Here is a 21,586-nt window from a genome sequence, read left to right as displayed (position 1 = left end):
ATGAGATCTACTCCAGATAGAACTACAGGTTTGAGCCCGCACGAGATAATCATGGGACGTGCTATGCGCCATGCATTCGTGCCTGTCAATAAGTTGGTGACAATAACTGATGACATGATTTTGGATTACTGTAAAGGCCTGGCTGACACAGTTCATTCTGTGTTTCACCAGGTTGGAGAAGAAGCTACCACACTTGAGAAGAAGCAAGCCCATGATCTGAGTCCAGGAGACTGGGTGAGGATTAAGGTGCACAGAAGAAGAAATTGCTTGATTCCAAGGTGGGGAAGGCCAAGACAAGTTATTCTGACTACGACGACTGCAGTAAAGTGTGCTGGAGTGAAGCACTGGGTACATGCAAGTCATACTCTGAGAGTTCCAAACCCGAAAGAAGGGACTGGTAAAGAGTATTTTGAAGAGTCAGATTCCAGTGATGATGAAGATACTGATGATACGGAATCAGTGAGAAAAGAAGCAGAGAGAGCTTCAAGAGAATCACTGCGAGTATCAGAGAGGAGATCAGATTCTGTAAGAGAGCCTGAAGTTTCAAACAGCAGTGAAGGAAAAAGAAAAGAAAAAAGAAATCACACAGAGACTACTCCTGAATCAGAAGAGGAGGAGATTGAAGAACCACTTGAGATTATACTTGAAGAAGTAGGGTCAGAAGAAGATAGAGAGGGACAGATTGCGGAAGACCCCCGAGGAGGTGTAGGGAACATTCATGAGGAGCTAGGTGAAGGGACAAGTAGACAGCAAGAAGATTGCGTGTCGGAGACCCGAGGAGGGACAGGAGTAGGGAAGTCTCAAACAGTGGTGAAAAACTCTGTGGAGAAGAAGAGAGCTGCTGGAAAACGGAAACAAGAGGCACTTGAAACAGATGATGAGGATGAACAAACAGAGGGTCGAGTTCTGAGAAAGAGAACTTGGATTGGAGAAAGGAGTAATAAAGAAATAAAGCCAAAAAAGGTGTTAAGAGGAGATCGTTGGCCTAACAACAGAGTTAAGAGGCTGAGATACAAAGTAATAAGAGCAAATTCATCGAAAGCGGAACAAGTGAATGAAGTTTCGAGTCAAAGTTCAAAAGTTGAAGGAGAAGAATCAAAGGAGTCAAACGAACCAGTGGAAATAAAAAGAGTAAGAAGACCCAACCAAAAGTACAGATCACCGGAATGGTCTTATGTGGCACTGTCTGAAGGAGGAGAAGAAGAAACAGTGACTCGAGATAATCCGGAAGTGGTCTTGAGAGAAGTGGTTGAGGAAGATACTGGTGAAATTCTGAAAGTACTCTTGACTGACATTGGAGAAGAGTCGAGTACTGAGGATCTTGACGTTGGAGATCTGATACAATTTGATGTTGAAGAAATTGAAGTAAAGGATGACAAGTATCCAAACTGAGTGAAAGAAGGATTCACTTGGATCAAGTGAACGAAGAGATCATTTGGATAAACTGAAAGCTGGAGAATTGCTGAAGAATTGAAGAAGTTCAAACAGTAGTGGAGTAGTAGAGGCTAAACTAAAATGGCTAACATAGAGGATAATAGTAATAGATGTGCCTTCTTTAAGAGGTGGTGTAGAATGTGCTGCTGTTGTACTGGATTATTAATGCTTCTATGGGGTGTTTTAGTTTTATTAGTTACTTTTAGAGTAGAGTTTGGAATGAATATAGAGAATGTGACAAATGTAGAGAAGAATTCACAAAAAATAGTTCCAATTAGAAGTAGTAGTTACATACACAAAGATAGGTCAATTAATAATTTTTCTAGTAATGTTTTTTCTAAACTGTTATATGAATATGTGAAGACAATGGAAGTAAGGGATTGCTACGTCTGTATGCAATTACCTGCATCTGTTTCAGAGGGTGTTACTTATCACCATTTACCAGCTACATATGGTATTTCCTGTAGTATTTTAAGTAGTGTTTTTTATTTGTTAGGGAAAATAGATTATAAGATGTCTAACAGAGATAGTATTTTTGGGCACTTGCCAATGAACAAAGAGCTGAATCCAGCTAAAGAAGCTAACACTTTTGGTGAGATTTTTATTGAAGAAAAAGGATTAACATTAGATTACATTTTTAAGAATAATTTAACTTGCAGTTTGAAAGAAGAGGAGAGAGCTTTCCTGGATATGGTAGAAGAAAGGAGAATGAACATGCATGAGAAAGGGGGAAAATATGAAGTGAGTGAGACAATTTGGGACATTGAGATGGGAAAAGAGTTGAAGAATGGGGCTAGTCCAACTTTAGCTCTAGATGCGCCGCAGAAGGGTAAACTTTGCATTACCAGAAGGAAATCCCAATATGATACATATTTTGTGGGAACTAGTGAGTGCCATGATACATACTTCATTGCGACAGGTTGGGGTTTCAGAGGTGGAGAAGATACAATTTTTCCAGGAGTGTACTATGTTTGTGGGAACAAGGCTTATTACAAGTTGCCTGACCATTGGTATGGCACGTGTTATGTGGGCCTGGTTTTTCCTAAGATTTTTCATACAGATAAAATAAGAGATGTAGAAGATATTAACTTATTAACACGTTTTAAGAGAGAAACTTGGTCTGAAATTGTGGGTGATATTTTTGGGGTTTTTATTCCAGCAGTGGGAATTTCTTTAAATGCTTATGGAATTCGGAAACTGTCCACAGTGGTTGATCGCTTATCGACAAATACCGCAGGAGGGTTTCTTTTGGTGAATACGGAATTAAGTGCCGTACGTGCCATGTCTATGCAAAATCGACTTGCCCTTGATATTCTATTGGCTAAGGAAGGTGGAGTTTGTGGAATATTGAAAGTTCAACATTGTTGCACTTACATTCCTGATGAAAGTAAAGACCTGAAGGTCTATATCAAAAATATTACTGATTTGCATGAAGAATTAGTACCACTTGAAGCTGGGAGTTTGTGGACTAAAATAGCTAATAAAATGATAGCTGTTAAGGATTTTATTGCAAAAATAGGTAGTACAATTATAGGTAGAATATTGTTTCCCTTGTCTTGTATAATTGTGGCTTTATTAATAATAAGATTGGTGTGTGTGTGTTGTAAAAACAGGGGAGGGAAAAAGAAATTGAATAAGGAAAAGAAAAATACGAAGTTGAAAAGAGAACCTCAAGAAATTGAACTAGAAGAATTGAGGGAGAGTGTTTATTTAGAGACAAAGAGAGATGATGAAAGAGTGACTGGTGTTTAATGTTGTGTAAGGGGAAAAGACATTTCTGATTTCTCCTAAAATGGGACTAAATTTTCACTAATTTTTTTTTGGGTTTATTTGGTGATAAAATCACCAAAGGGGGGATTGCTGGAGCAGAGTTTTCATTTAGAAAATTCAGGGGCTTTTGAAGCTCTAGTATGTCTATGTGTTTTATTAATTATTAATAAATAACAGTTAATTATTTGTCTTGTGCAAGTGTGTTTTATTAACCAATCCGTTTGTTTAAACATAAGAGAAAGTTACACGAGGGTTAGCATGTGTGTGCTGTTTCTGTTTTCTAAAAAATAACGTGCAAGTTTTCATGTTTAAACGTTGCTGTGTGCTGTTTATTTTGAGCACAAAACGCTGTCTGAATTAATGCTTTTTTATGTTGCAAAAGCTAGATAAATGCATACACATAAGGGTATTAGTGGGGTTAACACTGTTTAATCATTATGCTGTAGTAACGTTTATTTTGTCTCTTTAATTAAAGATGGTCTATTGTGGCCTATGGAGGCCTGTATTAAGATGGCTGTATTTTGAAGCCTGGCCTCGAGTGAATATGTGAAAGACGTGACGAGGGAGACCCCTGCTGGAAATGGTCTTGAAGTTGACTGACCATGGTCCTTCTATGAAACTTTCCATGAGGACAGCAGCAGTTTTTGGGAGTTCTCCAAGAGAAGTGAAAGTGTCCTTGGCAATCTCGAAAGACAAAGGAGCCTTAGAGGAAAACTCTGAACTGTGGCTCGATGGCCGAGGAGAAGCCGGATTAAATGTGATACATGTTTTATTTTCTTGGTTCCTGTTCCGTAGTCTTCGCTATGTGTATTTTTCCTGAGCGGAGGTTCACAAATGTTGCAATGTTGCATCCTTTCCTTCTCGCTCTGCTCAGTGATTCAGTGTATTTTGCAAACTTGATGAGTGTTTCCATTGTAATTTTTACTATAAAAATTGTTAGCCTAGGGAGGGCTTTGCCACTTGCCATTTTACCTTTGCTGCGTGAAGCTACGTTGCTGAGGATTGATGCTGAGGACTTCGTCTTGAAAGACTTTACCGAGAGACTTGTCCTGACCCGTTCTGACATTTAGTTAGAATAGGTAACTATGAGAAATGATTTATTCTGATTGATTTTACTTTGACTAATTTAGATAAAGCAATATAATTTTAAACATGGTGTTGAATTTTCTTTCTTGTCAATTATTGGGTTTATATTTTTGATCATTATTGTATATGCTGTGTAGATTATGTTATTGATTAGGACAGTCACTAAACCAGATCTGATCGACCTGATATTGATGCAGGGTGTTTAGGTGTTTTCTTTCCACAGGTTTATTGCTGGTAGAGTATTTGAGCGTATGTTAGTGAAATGGGCCCTAGCGTATGATGAATGTATGTGCGTGTAACTGTGTGATTACTCTATCCGTGGTAGTGGGCATATTTTAGATACCCTGATCTCTATCAAGGCGATTGATATGGACCACTCATAGGGGATTTCTACGGGTTCTAAGCTCCAACAGATTGGTGGTCTTGCCCTACTGCTCCTTCACCTCATAGGGGCTGTCAACATCTTAAAGAGTTCGGAGCTCCACAGGCTGCATGACCCACATCTCATGAACAAGCAGAAACTCTACGAAAGTGGCCTTCTGGATGGTCATACCAGAGTTTTATAACCTCTTGGCTGGCCTCAGGATTCTTTTTAGCCTACTTCCAGAAGCACTGACTCAGGTTGAAGAGAGCCAGCATGTAGCTGACAACATCCTGAGGGGGCTTCCTGGGAGCTTGATCCTACCCTTCTCTCACTAGGCTGAGAGGTTACCTGACAGGGTGACCATAGAGGAGCTCATGTAGGCTAAACCCATCCCCCTTCTTCTGTAACTCCCTGTAGGCAAATAGCAGGCATAGTAAGAGGACATCCAACTTCCACTTCATGGGCTCGGGTAGGCCCGTATACATGCCTTTGAGGGTCTTTTTGAGTCTCCCAATAAGCCCATTCATTTCAGGTTGATTGGGTGTGGAGAACTTATAGGTTACCCCACACTCATCCCACATGGATTTCATGTATGGGGGCATGAAGTTGGAGTCTCCATCAGACACCACATCTTTGGGTGACCCCACTTGTGTAAAAAAAATGGCAACTGCAGGTGCAGTCAACAACCTCAGAGGAATGGCCTCAGGGTACCTAGTGGCAGGGTCCACCAAGATGAATCTGTTGCCTAAGTCCAACAATATCGATGCCTACCCTTTCAATGGGAGTGCCATTGACAGGCAAGGGAACTAGGGGAGCCTTTAGCTTTTTCTCTGTTTTCTCGCTGGCCTGACATGTGGTAAAAGACCTACAGAATGTACCTCAGGCTATCTTCGCCCTGGGCCAATAGAAGTGGGGGGCATGCCTGGCAAAGCTCTTGCTCTGCCCCAGATGTCCTGCCATGGATATGTCATGTGCCAGACCCAGTAGGAAGACCCCTAAATCTGGAGCACCACCAGCACATGTGTTGCTCCAGGTTAAGGAACCTTGGGCTCACTATACAGGAGATTGTTCGTCCAATAGGTAAAGTGATCTCAGTAGGTATCACCTGCTGTCTGGATCTAAGCTTGCCACTTCAAGCCATCTAGAGTGGGGCACTCCTTCTGCGCCTTACAGAATCCCTCCCTGGTAGGCCCACCCTCAGCTTGCCAACCAGTAAGCTCAGGCAGGTCTTCCAGGGCAGCAATGTCCTCCCCGGTAAGCTTCGGGTGGCCTCCTCGGGTGCCTCATCAACCATTACCGTGGGAGTTCTAGGGATAGGTTTCCCATGCCCCCTGGCCTTCCCTCTTAGTAGCTGCCTGTGCCATTCTTCCAGGCTCCAGGCTTCCTTAACTACCCTCTTGGCAGCCATAAACTGTGTGGTCAAACAGACCCACTCAGGCAATCCTAAAATCTCCAGGTGTGACCTGAAATCAGAGCTTGAGCAGACAGTTTGCATGGCTCAGCACCGCCACTAATTATGACAGCTGCCACATGGTGATGCTGTTTGTGCAATTAAAAATAAGTAGAACAACAGTTTTTTATTAATTCGATATGCATTAAAAGCAACTAATACCTGACACGCAAGCCATTCTTATAGCTTTTGGGGCCTTGAACAGTCTGGAAATGTCATAATTGTAGCAGTGTGATGCTTAGTGGTTGTGTGGGTACTGTAATTGGTAGCCCTGGCAGTGGCAATGGGGGGTGCAAGGCTCACCTGGTGTTTCCGCAGGGGCGAAGCGGGAAGAACAGATGCTGGATCCCAACTTCCCTCACCCACCTCCCCGGCCCAATAAAGTCAAAGCCAGAGAGGAAAAGTTGGGACAGAGGGGGAACAAAACAAGGTAATGGATAAGGAGTAGAATCCAATGGCTCGTTTGGTATGATGGTGCATATGTTCCTAATGGGTAAAGGTACATGGGGTAAATACAATCCCTTGGAACTACAAAGGCTTTCTACTTGGATGTTTGTCTGAATGTAGGTGTGATACCTGCTGGACGTCCCTCTTGTGAGTTGGAAGTTTATGGACGGATATAGTTTGAGATTAACATGGTAGTATCTAAAAGGTAGAAGCATGTGTATTAAACATTGGGACTGCAGAATTTTAGCATTCAGTCCTGATTAGTGTGAACAATACCAACCTTAACGGAGACTGCCAATTGGATACACTAGACCCTCAAAAAATATGCTATCCTGAAAATATCTCAGAAAAAACCAAAAAACTCATTTTCCAAGAGGACAAAAAAATATTAAATAATGCATAAAAAAGGTGCTGGGTCAGGGTAATATAGATTATCTATGTAATATCCAAAGTAAATAATACCACTCGCTTATTTGCAACATAAGATAAAGTGCGGAAGTCAATCCTGGCAGAGTAACAATCTCATGCTATAAATGAAAAATAACAAGTCAGATAAGTATCCACTTAAATACTATGGAATGCAATAATCCTACCGTATATGCTGGAGGCTAGGATTCTTTTAAATAATAGCTCTCTGTTACCTCCCTTTCAGTAACAGAGAAAATATGGAGATGTTGTCTGGAGACGTGGCGTGTACTGACAGCCAGCCTGGGAAACATGGACCTGAGGATAGCTCCTGAAAAGAAGTTGTGACCCGGAAGCGCAGGACTTCAAAGGCATTGCGAGAGAACACAGGAATCCGATCCTGCTCTCTGACGTGGACTGATCAGGTAAGTGCAGGCAACGAGAATGGGCAACACGGGAATCCGCGACAGAACACGAAGCGCGTTCCTGTCATTGGACTTCCCATTTTGTGGTTCTAAGCGCCGCTTTTGATCGCCGACAAGTGTCGGCGGGCGGGGCTTGCTTAAGCGACTGAGTGAGGATGCTGCTGCGAGGCTGCCCAACATGAGTGTCAGCGGTCGGGGCTCGCAGCTGCAAGCGGGCTCTGCAGCGGGGCTGCCCGATAGGTGGTGCAAGCTGTGGTGGTCTCCTGACAAGGGCCCTGGAACTTATTTTTCTAGAAATGAAGCATATCCTGAGATCCATTTCCTTCCAGACAGTGTGCTGGAGGCCATTGCTCAACAGACAATCTACAGGCATGGCAGGGCTAACAGAACCTGAGGCTACCCCTACTCAAAGGGAACCACAGCCACTGGGTAGAGACTGTCACAGCTGTCTGCGACTATGACCTGGTGGAATCTATTATAGATGACCTGCTGTGAGGACACCGGATGACACTGCACAGTAGTCACACTGGCTTCTCTGTCTCTCAGAGCCTCTACCCTGTGCCCATGATGGTGACCCACTATGGGTACTTGAAAGTATTTGAAAGTATGCAGGCATTTAGCATTATCTCTCTATCCCCTAAAGATACTAGGATAACTTCTACTCTCTCCCACAAGCTAACTGGGACCACCTACTCCCCAAGTGCTACACTCGCCAACCCTTATGTCTGACCACCAGTGGGGAGCTGTGCCCTCTTGAGACATTTGGTGTCTCCCTTACAGTGTCCATATTTGAAACACTCCCTACATTGGGGGTCAAAACCGCCCTGTCTGTTTATCATAAAACCCCTTCCTCTTTGGGTCCGACTGGTTACTGTTCCCTTGGGATTTATTTTGGGGACCTTTAGAGGACCCCTTATTTTTAACTTTTTCTCCCCTCCTCTTTCTTCTGATGGGTTCCCTAACCACCCTTTTGGAAGTCCCCACAGTTACATTTTACACACTCTGGTATAGACCTAAAGGCCTGCCTCCTTAGCAAGCTCCCGGGGTCAGAGTTCTTACTGTCCACTACGTGTTGGTGCAGATCTGTAAAACAAGTATTGAGGATGTACTCCCTCAGCGCAAATTATAAAGCCCCTTATTTGAAAGTGCGAAACTTATGGCCGAGGGCATCACAGCGCTATAGAAAACGGGTGTAGGTGAATATCATTTGGCAGGAAAGCTCTCTTGCTGGAAATCAATTGCCTCTTAGTCTTGGGAAAAGAGCCAGTTCTTCAAAGATTTTCTAAAGACAAGTAGGGGGGAGGCGGTTTTTAATGTCAATGGAAGACTAATCCAGAGCAAAGCAGTGGTCGTAAAAAAGCTCTTTCCACCCCAGGTGGTCTTCCTAAAACGGGGGACAGTCAGGTTCTTATCAGATCCTGAATGGCGAGTCCTTCCTGGGATATACTATGTGAACTTGTCCTTAAAAAGACCTGGTCCCGATCCATATAGTGATTTCTAGGCCCAATAGAGGGTCTTGAACTTGCATCGTTTTCTGACTGGCAGCCAGTGAAGTTTTCTAATGGCCTCTTTAGCAGATTCATGTTTAGGCAATTTGAAGAGGAAGCGTGCAGCTTCGTTCTGCGGAGTCTGGAGCCTCTTCATGGGACCTACTGCAAGATTGAGATACAGACTGTTGCAGTAGTCAATCCTCAAGAGTACCAGGGCTATGATCACGGTTTTTAGGAGATCATGAGGTAGGAATTTATAAATCTTTCTTATCATTCTCAGTGAACAGAAAGACGCAGAAGTAACACTGTTCACCTGCTCTTTAAGCTTCATCTCATTATCTGTGATAAAACGAGATTCTTCACTTTATTGGTGGGTTTAGGGAGTGTGCTCGGCTTGGGTGGCCACCAGGCCGTTGTCACTATAATCATGGACTTGGCTGCCCCTCCCCCAACTACATAGGGGCAGATTTATGACGACTGGCGCATCCCTGCATATCAGCAGGGATGCGCCAGTTATTATGCGCCACAGCTGCGCCACCATGGATGCGCCGCATTTATAATGCGGCGCACCATGGGGCAAAAACGGCACAGATGCGTCACGCATCTGTGCCGAAAAGTGGCGCATTGCTGGAGTTGCGTCGCAAGCGCGACGCAGCTCCAGCAATGATCTGGGGGGCCCTATCTTTACAATGCTGTGTCAATCCTTACGCCTGCTTCAAGCAGGCGCAGGGTTTTGACGCAGCATGGGCCTAAAAGTAACGAAATCTTGTAGATTTCACTCAGCCACTTTTAGGAGGCGTTCCTGCGTCGGAACGCCCCCACCTGCCCTGGAACGCCTACATGTGGCACAGGGCTTTACAACGTGACGCATCTCCCAGATGCGTCACATTGTAAATACCCCGCACCATGGCGCAGGATTTGCGCCGCTGCTGCGTCACAAAAGTGACACAACGGCGGCGCAAAAGTGGCGCAAGTGCAACATAAATCTGCCCCATAGTCCCTTACTGAAAAACTCAAGAAAATCCACCAAGGCCGGTTTTGAAGTTTCTGGCTATCCATAAAATTCATGCAGTACTTTTCTAGGGTGAGTCCCAATTTGGTGCCAAAAAACAGGCTTTCATAAAGGCATACCGCATCTGGTTTCCTATCTCACGTGTGAGCAGGGTGTCCCCCACACTGTAGGCATGTGTTTCCAGTGACTTGCATCCATTACTCCTCTGAGACCCTGTGCATCCTTTGGGCTACCTCACAGGCAGAGAACCACTTAACAATATCATCCCCTGCAACATAGCTAGGCACCAGGGGGCTTATTTACAAGCCCCTATCGCCACAGGAACCTCCCTTTTAGAGAAGTTCCTGTGGCGATATGAGCTTCATCTTCTTTACAAGGCAGCGTTAAGCCACTTAATGTGGTTTAACACTGCCTTGTAAATAAGGCCCCCCTTCATGCTATACTTAGCGTGAAAGGGGTGAGCAATGGGTGTTGTGGTGGGCGATCCACAGCAACACCCTTTGATTTTGATGCTGCCCCATATTTACAAGGGTGGCATAAATACGGGGAAGCGCCAAAATTAAGACCAGGAAAAACCTGGTCTTACCCTGACGAAACGAGGAGAAATGTTTTATTTCTCCCTGTTTTTGCTGTTTCTATGTGTGCTGCTTTGTGCAGCACACATGGAAATAACAAAACGCCATAGATTGTTTCTGTGCAGGAAGGTGTCGCTTAATGAACATAAATAATCTTTAAATGAAGAGTTGCACAAGGCAGCACACATAGAAGCTACAAAACACCATTTCAGATTGTTAATCTGCAGGAAGGGAAGCCTTCCTGCACATAAACAATCCTACCCCTTAATGCAGGCACCCTTGCCATATGGTGCCTGCATTGGCGCTAGGCTGTTAAATTTAGCCCAAGCGCAGGGAGAAATGCAGGGCTGCACCGTATTCTTGTAAATATGGTGCAGCCCTGCGTTTCAGAAGGTTTCATGTTTAAATATCGATGTAAAAAATACAGTTTACAAAAATATCGATGTAAAAATATCGAATACAAAAATATTTACTCCCTATACTTAAACAGGTAAGTACAATAATATCAAATCAAATTTATGGAAGTAAAAAATATAGGTGTAAAAAATATTGACTTAAAAAATATATATAAATTAAACAAAATATATTAGATAATATTAATATTTTTAACAAAATAAATTGCATTTAATATATATTGTAACTAAATATAACAAATAAACTTAATTTAAAAAGAGATAAACACACAAAAATGTGTACATGTATATATATTTACTTAAATAAATTTTATTAACTATTATCTTTATTTATTTTTAAACTTTTTAAATTAAATAAAAATAAAATATATAAATATATCAATAATTTAAAATAAAATAAAACATCCTATAATTAATTAACACATTAAACTATCGAACAAAACCATACATTTCACAGCACAATAATTACAATACCAGGGAAAATGTTGCATAGCGGAGGGGTAAAAATTACTATTCCTACTCCAGTGAGTGCAAAACAGGGAAAGTGTTGGATAGCGAAGGGGTCAAAATGACTATTCCCACTCCAGTGAGTGCAACAGTAGGGAAAGTGTTGGATAGCGGAGGGGTCAAAATGACTATTCCCACTCCAGTGAGTGCAACAGTAGGGAAAGTGTTGGATAGCGGAGGGGTCAAAATGACTATTCCCACTCCAGTGAGTGCAACAGTAGGGAAAGTGCTGGATACCACCCCAATAAAAAACAAATCAACATTTTTATTAAATTTAATTCCTAACATATATAATATTGAAATTTAAATATATTATTATTAAAAAAGATAATAAAAATTCATTAATTACACATTGTTTAACACTATAACATCCACAACACACACCTTAAATTAATTACACAATTACAATTAATAATTACTAATTAATTAATACAAATGAATTAACAAATAATTAATAATTCATCAATAAAAAATAAACTACTTCCCACCTTTCTCACCATTTACACCTATAAACACCACAACACACACCTAATATTGATTAAACAATTACCATAATTAATTAATCATTAATTAATTTAAATTAATTAACTAATTATCAAACAATTATTAATTAATTAATGTACACATTTAACTAAATAACATCACAATTTTACAATTATGAATAAATATAAATTATTGAATACATTTCATTTAATTAAATTACTTCCCACCCTATTCCCCTACAAACCCACAACCCGCTACGGAACTAAAAACGCAAAATTGTATAAAAAAAATTATTAAATTCTAAAATTTTAACACATATACTAAAAATACAAACAATTCTCATACAGAATACTAAAACACATAACATTAATAAATCGATATTTTTAACAGCTATATTTTTGTAAACGATTTTTAACACATCCATATTTTTGCAATCGATATTACTTACCTAACAATCGATATTCTTGAACACGATATTTTTACCAGCAATATTTCTATCCCACAATATTTTTACCTCGATATTTCTGTACATCGATATGTATACATCGAAATTCTAGCTCTGTACCGTTTCAGTAGTGGCGGAGCCCAGAGTTAAGGAAGGAGGCTACCGCCACGCTCCGTCACTTCTTTTGTCAATATGCCCCACAGTTTTTGGGGATGCAGACAGTTTTGCCTCTATTTGAGGGTGCAGCATGGCTGCCATCATTACTACTGGATTCTGCTTGCTTTGCTTTGATTTCCAGATTCCGAAGGCTTCAGCCAGTCACTCTAGAGCCAGCTTCTCCTCCATTTTTAGTATGGCCATCTGCAACTGGAATTCTTTGACAGCTCTCCTGTCCTCCAGCACCTTTCGGGATAGACCAAGGGAAGACACTCTGCTCTCCACCCTGACAATGGGTTACATTCCTGGGGTTGAGATATCCCCATCCTTCAAGTGCTGTAGCTCAGGAGTGGGACCTCCTCCTGCCACTTCATACTCTCCTCATCTTGGGCCTCTGTTTTTGCCAGCAACTAGTGAGCCTCCACCCAGGCCGTCTGAGCCTTCTGCAGCTCCATTTTCCTGGTGCTCTTCTTGGTTGGAAGTCCCTTAAAGAATTGCTTGAGCTCAACCGTAGTGTAGCTCTCCAGAGAGATGAGCTCAAATCCATTTCTTCAGGTATGGTCACAGACAGTCAGGTAAAATGAAAGTGAGTTTAGAAAAAGCAAAATAGCTGATAAAAAAGAATTCACAAAGAGGTCGACTATGGTATAAAATTATTTATATGAGATTTTAGTGTTACACAAAATCACTATATGGGACTGCGCAAAAATAAATACTGATTCCCACCACTGAACACCAATGTGAGATATTGGGTCACTGCCAGTTCAGGGAGGTGAAACCCTACTCAAGCAGTAACCACAGTTCTTGTCAGAGTGAAACACAAGCAAACCCCAACTTGACCTGTGCTTAACCTGTGCTTAACCTTCTGGTAGTCTGGCAAAAAAGCAGTCAGGCATAACTTACAGGCAATGTATATAAATTATTTATGGCAAAAGGTTGATTTTGGCAGGCCAAAATGGCTGTTTGCACACAAAGGCTGCAGTGGCAGGCCTAAGACAGGTTTTAAAAGTCTACTTAAGTGGGTAGAACAATCAGTTCTGTTGATCTATTAGTAGCATTTAATTTATAGGCCGTAGCTGCATTTATGCCACTTTACTTGGGACTTTTCTTTTAGTTGTAGCAGATAAAATAAAGAGAACAATTAATTCCGGTATCAAAAGAAAGTTCACATGCTAAACGACCTCTTTAGCTAATTTATAGGCTATCTGGTTTTAGGTTTAACCTTATAATAACTGATAAAACCCCACCGAAAGGAAAATAGCCATCACCATGGTAAACATATAAACACTGAAAAAACACCTTTGCAACCACAAATTAAGTGCCATTCAAAGAAAGGAAAAGATGAGTGAAAGAGACATTTTTATTTCTTCCTGAAGGGGACAATACAATATAACTTTGTTATACAAGGCAGGAGCAAGAAATACTGGGCTAAGATTATTCTGCTCGAGTTTTTTTGTTTAGGGATGTCACTAAAACTTTGTCTCTTCTTCCTTTTGCTTTTTTCAGTTTTGTGGTCTTTAGTCTAAAGATGCAGTGTTTGGAAGCATGTTTTAGGTCTTATTTAGTTATTTTAAAAACTGTAGAGAATTGGGAAATATCAAAATCATATTTGATATTTTGGCTATATTTGATTTCACTGATAGGTAAAATGGCTGGTTTCATAATAATCTTTCCTAATATGTACCATCACAGTTATCCACAGAAAGAGAATGGGTGAAATCCTTTGATACATCAGCCCCCTTTTCTAGTGAGTCAGTATTGATTGCAAGTGAATTGCCAAACACCCCAACCTTTAACCCCTTCGACGCGCATGACGGAACGGTTCCGTCATGGCCCCGCCCGCGCACGGAACCTTCAGCATGGCGCGGAAATCTGCGCCGCGCTGAAGGGGTTAAACATTCAATGCAAGATGTAGTGACAGGTATATGTGAAAAGAATGTTGTCACCTAGCATCTGAGATAGTGGTGAAAACAAGACACCAGACGTTTGGTAAAAGTGGAACGCAGTGTCACTTGGAATGCTGCTGAAAAAAGTTCCTACCAAGTTCAATAAAGATGTATTTGCAGTAATTCAGCTACGTATGTGAAAAAGTTGTATGATGGTCTGTCAAAATCGATACCTGAGCTGAAGTGCTTCCCTGTAAGAGATCCTTGCCACTTGTTAGATGGTACGCTGAAAGCATATTTACAATCTTCAGAGTTGATGAAGAATACTATTGACTTTGTAGTCCATTCTGGTGCAGTAAAAATGTATTTGGATCTCATATACCGTGTGCACATGCACTATCAGTGCAGAACGCAAGCAATCATTTAAATTAAATTAAAATTCCATTAACACCATAACCCAGAGTTATCTTGACATTTTTATGGTTGCCTGAAAATTGCTGGAGGCCAGGAAAGGGGCAGCAAGTGCTTTTAAAATCATAAAACCATAATGTACTTATAACATGACTCCCCCGCCCGTAGTCTGCACTCGGTGCGGTGGCATCGATCGCATCACCCTAGAGCCGGCCCTGCATCTGAGGCATCAGTCCCACTACCGTATTATGATATGGGCAGTCCGACCAAAGCCTGTGGGGAAATCCACTCCACCTCTGACAAGCTCCAGGAGCCTGTCGGACAGAGAGCAGATCGCAATCCCTAACATGGAGGTGGTGCCCACTCAGGCACCGCCATGGGGATTAGGATGCATGTTTCCGACAGCCTTTTCATGTCGGTTCTTCCACCATGAAAAGGCTGGCCGAAATAGTTTTTTGCGGCCGGTAGCAGGGTTCCTGTCCCTTGTGGCCCTCAGCTATGGGCCCCCTAAACATCCATGCATCGTGTGGCAGGCACGCAATGGTGCCCGCCACATGATGCATGGATGTTTAAAAAAGACAATTTTTCCTATTACAGCCTGCAGCACAGGCCGCAATAGGAAATATACACTTACCGACCTGCTGTGAAGGCGGTTGCAAAATAACTTGGAAGCGGGACCACTGACACCTTGTTGGGCGGTGCCGTTTCAGACATGAGGAAGGTCGGACACTGGTTCGACCGACATCGTAATAAGACCCTGAGTAATCTCTGCCAGTAGATATATTCATTATTTAGATAAAAATCATTCACCCTCCAGAGTCCAAGAGAGTTTTAATTCCTGGACGCAGCCCTAATGGAATGCTTTTAGCCAATTTCAGTTGTGGATGGAACTGGGGAACTTAATTTTCATCCCAAATCCTATTGAATCGATCGAGGTGTCATATATCTAGATCTCTTGGGTAGCCTGGAGACTTTTAAAAAATGCAAAAAGCTCGATTTCTGTTGTGTTTAGTATGTTATTCAGGGCCGACTTTAGGGCAGTGCAACTGGTGCAGCCGCACTGGGCGCTGACCTGTGGAGGGGCCGCTAACCTCAGGGGGGGCGCTGTGTTTAGCAATAACTTATGATTGGAGAGACGAGGGGCACTTTTGCCTGGTGGTAGTGAGAGAATTCGAGGAGGCGGTCATGGGATGTGGGGGTGCCAAAAATGATTGTCGCACCGGGCGCCACCGGCGCTAAAGTCGACCCTGATGTTATTCAAATAAGAATTACAATTGCTCAAAATGTTATTTGCGGTTCTTGACAGCCAGTCCAAGAATGCCACCTGATAACATGTTTTTATTCTGGGTAGGGCTCTGGTTTCTGAATAGTATAATAATCGATCGCCTGAATCAATTATTTGTATAAGTTGTGATGCTTGTGCCGGGTAGGAAATCGTTTTGATCATTATGAACAACTGATCGGCCTATAAGTGCTGACCTGTTTTTAGGATTTTAGTGAATAGTTTAACATCTCTGTTACGCAGACCAATTGGACAATATGAATTTGTATCCCTATCATGTTTTTTTAGGTTTTTTATAGAATGTTGATAACTACAGATTCAGTAAACGTATTTGAAATGTTTCTACCTAAAAAAATGTATTCAGCTGCAAGGTGAAAGATTTATAAACTTCCGCGTACTTCCTGTCTATGCTGCGTGCTTCAGCATTAGGAGAGAAGAGGAGGGAATCGCCTGTATACATTCGCTCTGAGTGATCTGTTACTATTATTGGGATCCTAAAACCACCGAGCCATCTTTGTATTGTCTCTTTAGGACAGCAGTAAGAATCAGAATACAACTTTGTGTAGTGACCTCTAAAGACCTCAACTATCACCTGAGGTTGAGATACCACTCTGCTTACATCAGTATCAATGATCATTTTTATTAAATTAATATTATTTAGATGTTTAGTTGACGAAGCCAAATATGTCCCCATGTGTTCGCTCTCCTCGTGTCTGTTTTGAATATCTGTGTTGTGGTTTATTGTTTGCACTGACATTGGGGCCTCATTTATGAAAACTGTCGCAATCCGCGATAAAACAGCAATTAAACAGTTTTCACTTCACCCTCCTTGCGACACAATGTATGTGCCGTATTTAATGTACAGAGCGCCATGTCGCAAGAAATGCCAGATACGTCAGGAATAGGTGCAAAAGTCCCACATTGCTGGGGTGTGAGGCAGGCGTAAGGTTTTGAGTGACGAGCAAGCGTCCTAAAAGTGATGCAATGAAATCAGATAGATGTCACCGCGCCCCTTCTATGAGGCTTTTTCACGTGGGAACGCCCACCGTGCATACATTATACCTGACGCACGTATATTGTAGTGCAGGCATTTACAAAGTGACGCATCTGCCTGGATGCATCACTTTGTAAATAGGGCACAATTTTGTGCATTATTCACGCTGCTGCTGTGTCACGAAAAGTGACGCAACGGAGGCGTAAAAGTGTCACAAGCCTTCATTATTAAAGCCCAAAGTGTTCTTGCAGATTTTGTCTCGCCTGAGCAACCTCTCTTTTGACTCCAGGAGTCGGAGTTAAGTTTAAAGCTATTGATGCTTGATTTAGCACCAACTGCAACTGTTAGGGGCATATTTAAAAGGATTTAACGCAGCCGTAGTGTCATTTAATTGACGATACAGCATCTTTTTTTATCGCCATATTTACAAAGTGTTGCAAAGCTTCTTTAGTGACATTTATACACAGTTAGCGACAATTTTCCACAGCACCAGTTTAGTTACCGTAACATACAGAAAATGAGACGCAAGGTAGGCGTTCCTGTGATAAAACTAACGCAAAACAAACATCAAAATAATTATAAGGATTTCCTTGTATGTTGCCAAAAAAGAAAAACTGCTGCTAGGTCCCATTAGCAGCAGTTTTTTACTGCTAGGAATTACCTGGTCTTAAAAATGACACTAACACACTTATAGAAAAGTAGGACACACCCAAATCATCTTTGGCAAGCTCAACTTAGCCATGAATCTTCTGCTATTGCAGCTAGGCGCTCCAAGGAGACCACCACTGCAGAGGCAGCGCCGGAAAAGGGAGTGGATCCACTGTCAAAGGATCACCCTCATTCTCCTCCGGCAAAAGGAGGTCACAGTCCATTACTGGCTCAAGAGGGAGTCAATGTTCCGCCTCCTGAGCCAGATAGCACCAAGTCAGCAGCCCACATCCCAGCGCTGCACCAACATCCCTCCGCAGATCAAGCGACTTGCTGTCCTCCACATAGCGATATCTGGAACTTTTCAACCCACCACTGCCAGAGTGGCAGGAGTATCCCAGGCATCCTTCTCAAGGGTCCTCCCCCACACTGTCCTGGATGCCACCATAAGCCTGACACCACATTACCTCCATTTCCACAACACTGTGCAAGAACAACTCAACAACAAGCTAAGTGTTTATGCCATTGCTGGCTTACCGCATGAGTTGGGGGCAATAGACTGCACCCATTTGCAACTTGTGCCTCCTGCAGAAACTGCACACTTATAGCGAACTAGGAAGCCCACCTACTCCATAAATGTGAAGGCCATTGAGGACCATCTGGGACTCTTCATCAATGAAGTTGCAAAGTACCCTGGCAGTGTGCACGACTCCTACATCTTCCGCCAATCTGCCATTTATCAGCGATTCCAGAATGGGACCTATGGGAATTGACTGTTTGTTGGTAATTACAACTTGTACATACAACAGACCACAAGGCACTCAATCATGTGGGAAAACAAACAATGTCAAAGAGCCCACAGTATCCAAAGAAGCTGCACAACAACTAAGTAAGCGAGGGCATAAGTGCATGGATGAATCTAAGGTGACACAGGCACTAGTTGAGGAAGTTAACTTACTAAAAAAAGAGGTAGGAATCTAAAAACTATAGTAACCTCCCTGAAGAATCAACTAGAGGCCACCTATGTAACACACAATACCGACCCACACAGGGTAGGTAAGGGACCACCAGCATGAATTGCTAAACCGCCAATTACTCACAATGCGATGGCTAGTGGGACACACAATTATGAGAACCAGAACTCTACAAATCCCTTTCCCCCAGAGGTCTCAGGAAGGGGGCAACTGCCCAATTACCAAAGAGACAGAGGGAACAGGCCAAGCAATCTATGCAATGGTGCAAATCATCAGACAACATACCCAGGCAGACCTCAGCTCAAAACCTGGTCATAAATAACCGAGGAAGGTGCTCCAAGAATGCTACACAACCCGCAAACTTGAAGGCCTCTATTTAGAACGCAACAAGAGGCTAACCACTTGACCAAACCATCGCCTAGGGAACGGCCATACAGGAGCGAAGAAGGGCGGAAAGTATACTTAACTGATATACCTAAGGGTACAGCAGGAAATGGGGAGGATGAAGACTCATTGGATCAGGCACAAGACGCAATGCTTGTCTGTAGTGCGCTCAGACAGAGAGAGGGCAGCACGCTTGGAGGGAGGAACCAAGAGGTTGGATACCATTAGGTTGACCATGGCCAACCGAGACATGGTACAGGGACTGATCATGATGGATCCAAGAACAAGCGCGTCAAGCAAGGTAGCCCAGCGTTTTAAATTGCACAACCCCAGAGAGACCCTAACATCACAATCTGGGCACGGATCCCCCTAATAGTGAAGAGTTGCCCAATCACTTAACATCAAGATTTGAATTAGTGGACTGACTAAGAGTAGAAGAACTGGCAAATCTGATGACAGACAAGCAACCTGACCAGGTAGAAACACATAGAGGCAGTATTCCATCGAATGAGACGGGTGCAGGAGGGCACCAAACAGAACACATAACAAATGTTGTAACTAACAATGCAGTTGAGCTCAACTTAAAAGAGCCGTTCCAGAGGCAAACAGTTTTAGCAAAAGGATCCACATCCGTAGATATTGTGTCCTGGAATGTTGCAGGCCTAAAACAAAAACTCTAGGACCCAGATTGGCATAGGAACATAGATACATTTGATCTCTGCCTCTTCCTGGAGACTTGGTTATTGAACCCCCCGTTTAAGTTGGGATACAAAACATATTATAAGAATGCTGTTCCATTGCAGAGAGGAAGACCCTCAGGGTGGCTTGTAATATGGATAAAAATAACCCTGGGAATGCGAATCAATGTCCATACGATAGATTCGCTTGACCTACTGGCAGTATGCACAGACACAAACATCCATAACAATGAAAAATGGTATCTCTTCAATGTCTATAACAGACCAACCATGCAAAACCTTAACTGTAGAATCATTAATTCATTGAGTAGCCCCCTCAACCACGTAGACCCCATGTGAGAAGTTGGCCTGGTATATGCTGTCCACTGGTTCTAGTGGGCACCTTCCACCAGTCCAAACAACCCTTATCGATGATTAGGTTAAAGACAACCTTTATTGAAAGCTATCCTAGTGGTAGCTATGGAGAGCAGCCTTCAGGCTAAGTCTCGAAGGAATGTAAAGCAGCTTGGTTAACCAGATTATAACCTCCTGAATGACCAAATGAAAGGAGAACCACACAAGGTATATATAAAATATATGTATTTATTTCTAAACACTCTCTGCTAACCTCTTTATGAGATAAGAGAACAAGATACACAATATTAAAGCACTAGAATGACCGTAAATAGCACAATACACAATGGGCTCCAGGGGAGACCAAACCATATACTAAGAAAGTGGTATAACAGCCACGACTTGACTAGACACAGTACCTGGAGCACGCAGAATCGCTGGGACCCCGAGGAACCACCCAAGGTAGTGACACAGGGGACCCACGGGGGATGAGTGTATTGTGAGAACACAGGCACAAGCTCCGTACAATCCTATGGGAAAGTTGCGGTTGGATTTTTAAAGATTAAGGACACTTAGGAGAGGACTTTGAGCAAACCCCTTTCAAACATAGAAGGTTCTAAGGCCAGAACCCATGTGAGCACCGGAGTACTCATGTTACCTAACCCAGGGAAAAGCCGGGTGCATAGGTGTCAAGTGATGTCAGGAATCTTTGTCGTTTTCAATGGCGTGATGCTGCAAAGTGCTGCTGCTGGGAAGATGAAAAGTGTCTGGTGTGATCCAAGCCTGGATCAGAGCTGAGAAGAACCTGAAAGCAGAGGGGACAGAGTCTGGGTCACTTCAGGGTGACCAGGGGCTTGGTAGACGAATGCCCACTGAAGTCAGATGTTTCTGGTGAGATGAGGTGAAGCTTGACTCTGCAGCCACGGGGACCAGGAGACGTTGATGATGACAAAAGTCTGCAGGCAAGCTTTCCCATGAAGGATGTTGAGTGCTGGGGGGGGGGGGGGGTCAGTGTCCGAATTGGAGACCAACAAGCTTTGGCAACTGCAACCCATGAGGACAGAGAAAAGATGCTTCGGTGTAGACCAGCAAGGTCCTTGGGACTCCCGAAACAATGGAGAGTCAGGGCACGTCTAGAGCAACTAGGAAAGCCCGCAGGTCGACGGACCAGGAACCGTGAAGGGACCTTTAGAGGAATCACAAAATACGAGCCCAAGGAACACTCGTGAAGTGTAGGCCAGTAATCTTCGGTGGAATCACTGCTCAGGATCTGGACTACAAGTAGCCCAAAGCACAGCCTCAGGGATTGCCAAAAAGCATATGCTGCTGCAAATGTGCATGGTGTCCAGGGGTACAGGTTGCACGGTCCCCAAGAGGGCTGCGGGTCTCAGGTTTTCTGAGAACACTAGTTGACCTCTGGAGTCCTTCAGGAGCTGCGTAGATGCAAACCGGTCAGATGCGTTTCATCTGCCTGCCTTGCAGGGGAGTAACTCCTTTACTCCAAGGGAGATTCT

This window comes from Triturus cristatus, chromosome 7 (genome assembly GCF_964204655.1).
Source record: "Triturus cristatus chromosome 7, aTriCri1.1, whole genome shotgun sequence".
Classification (NCBI taxonomy): Eukaryota; Metazoa; Chordata; class Amphibia; order Caudata; family Salamandridae; genus Triturus; species Triturus cristatus.
The sequence above is the reverse complement of the archived record's forward strand: the minus strand, read 5'-3'. Positions refer to the sequence as shown.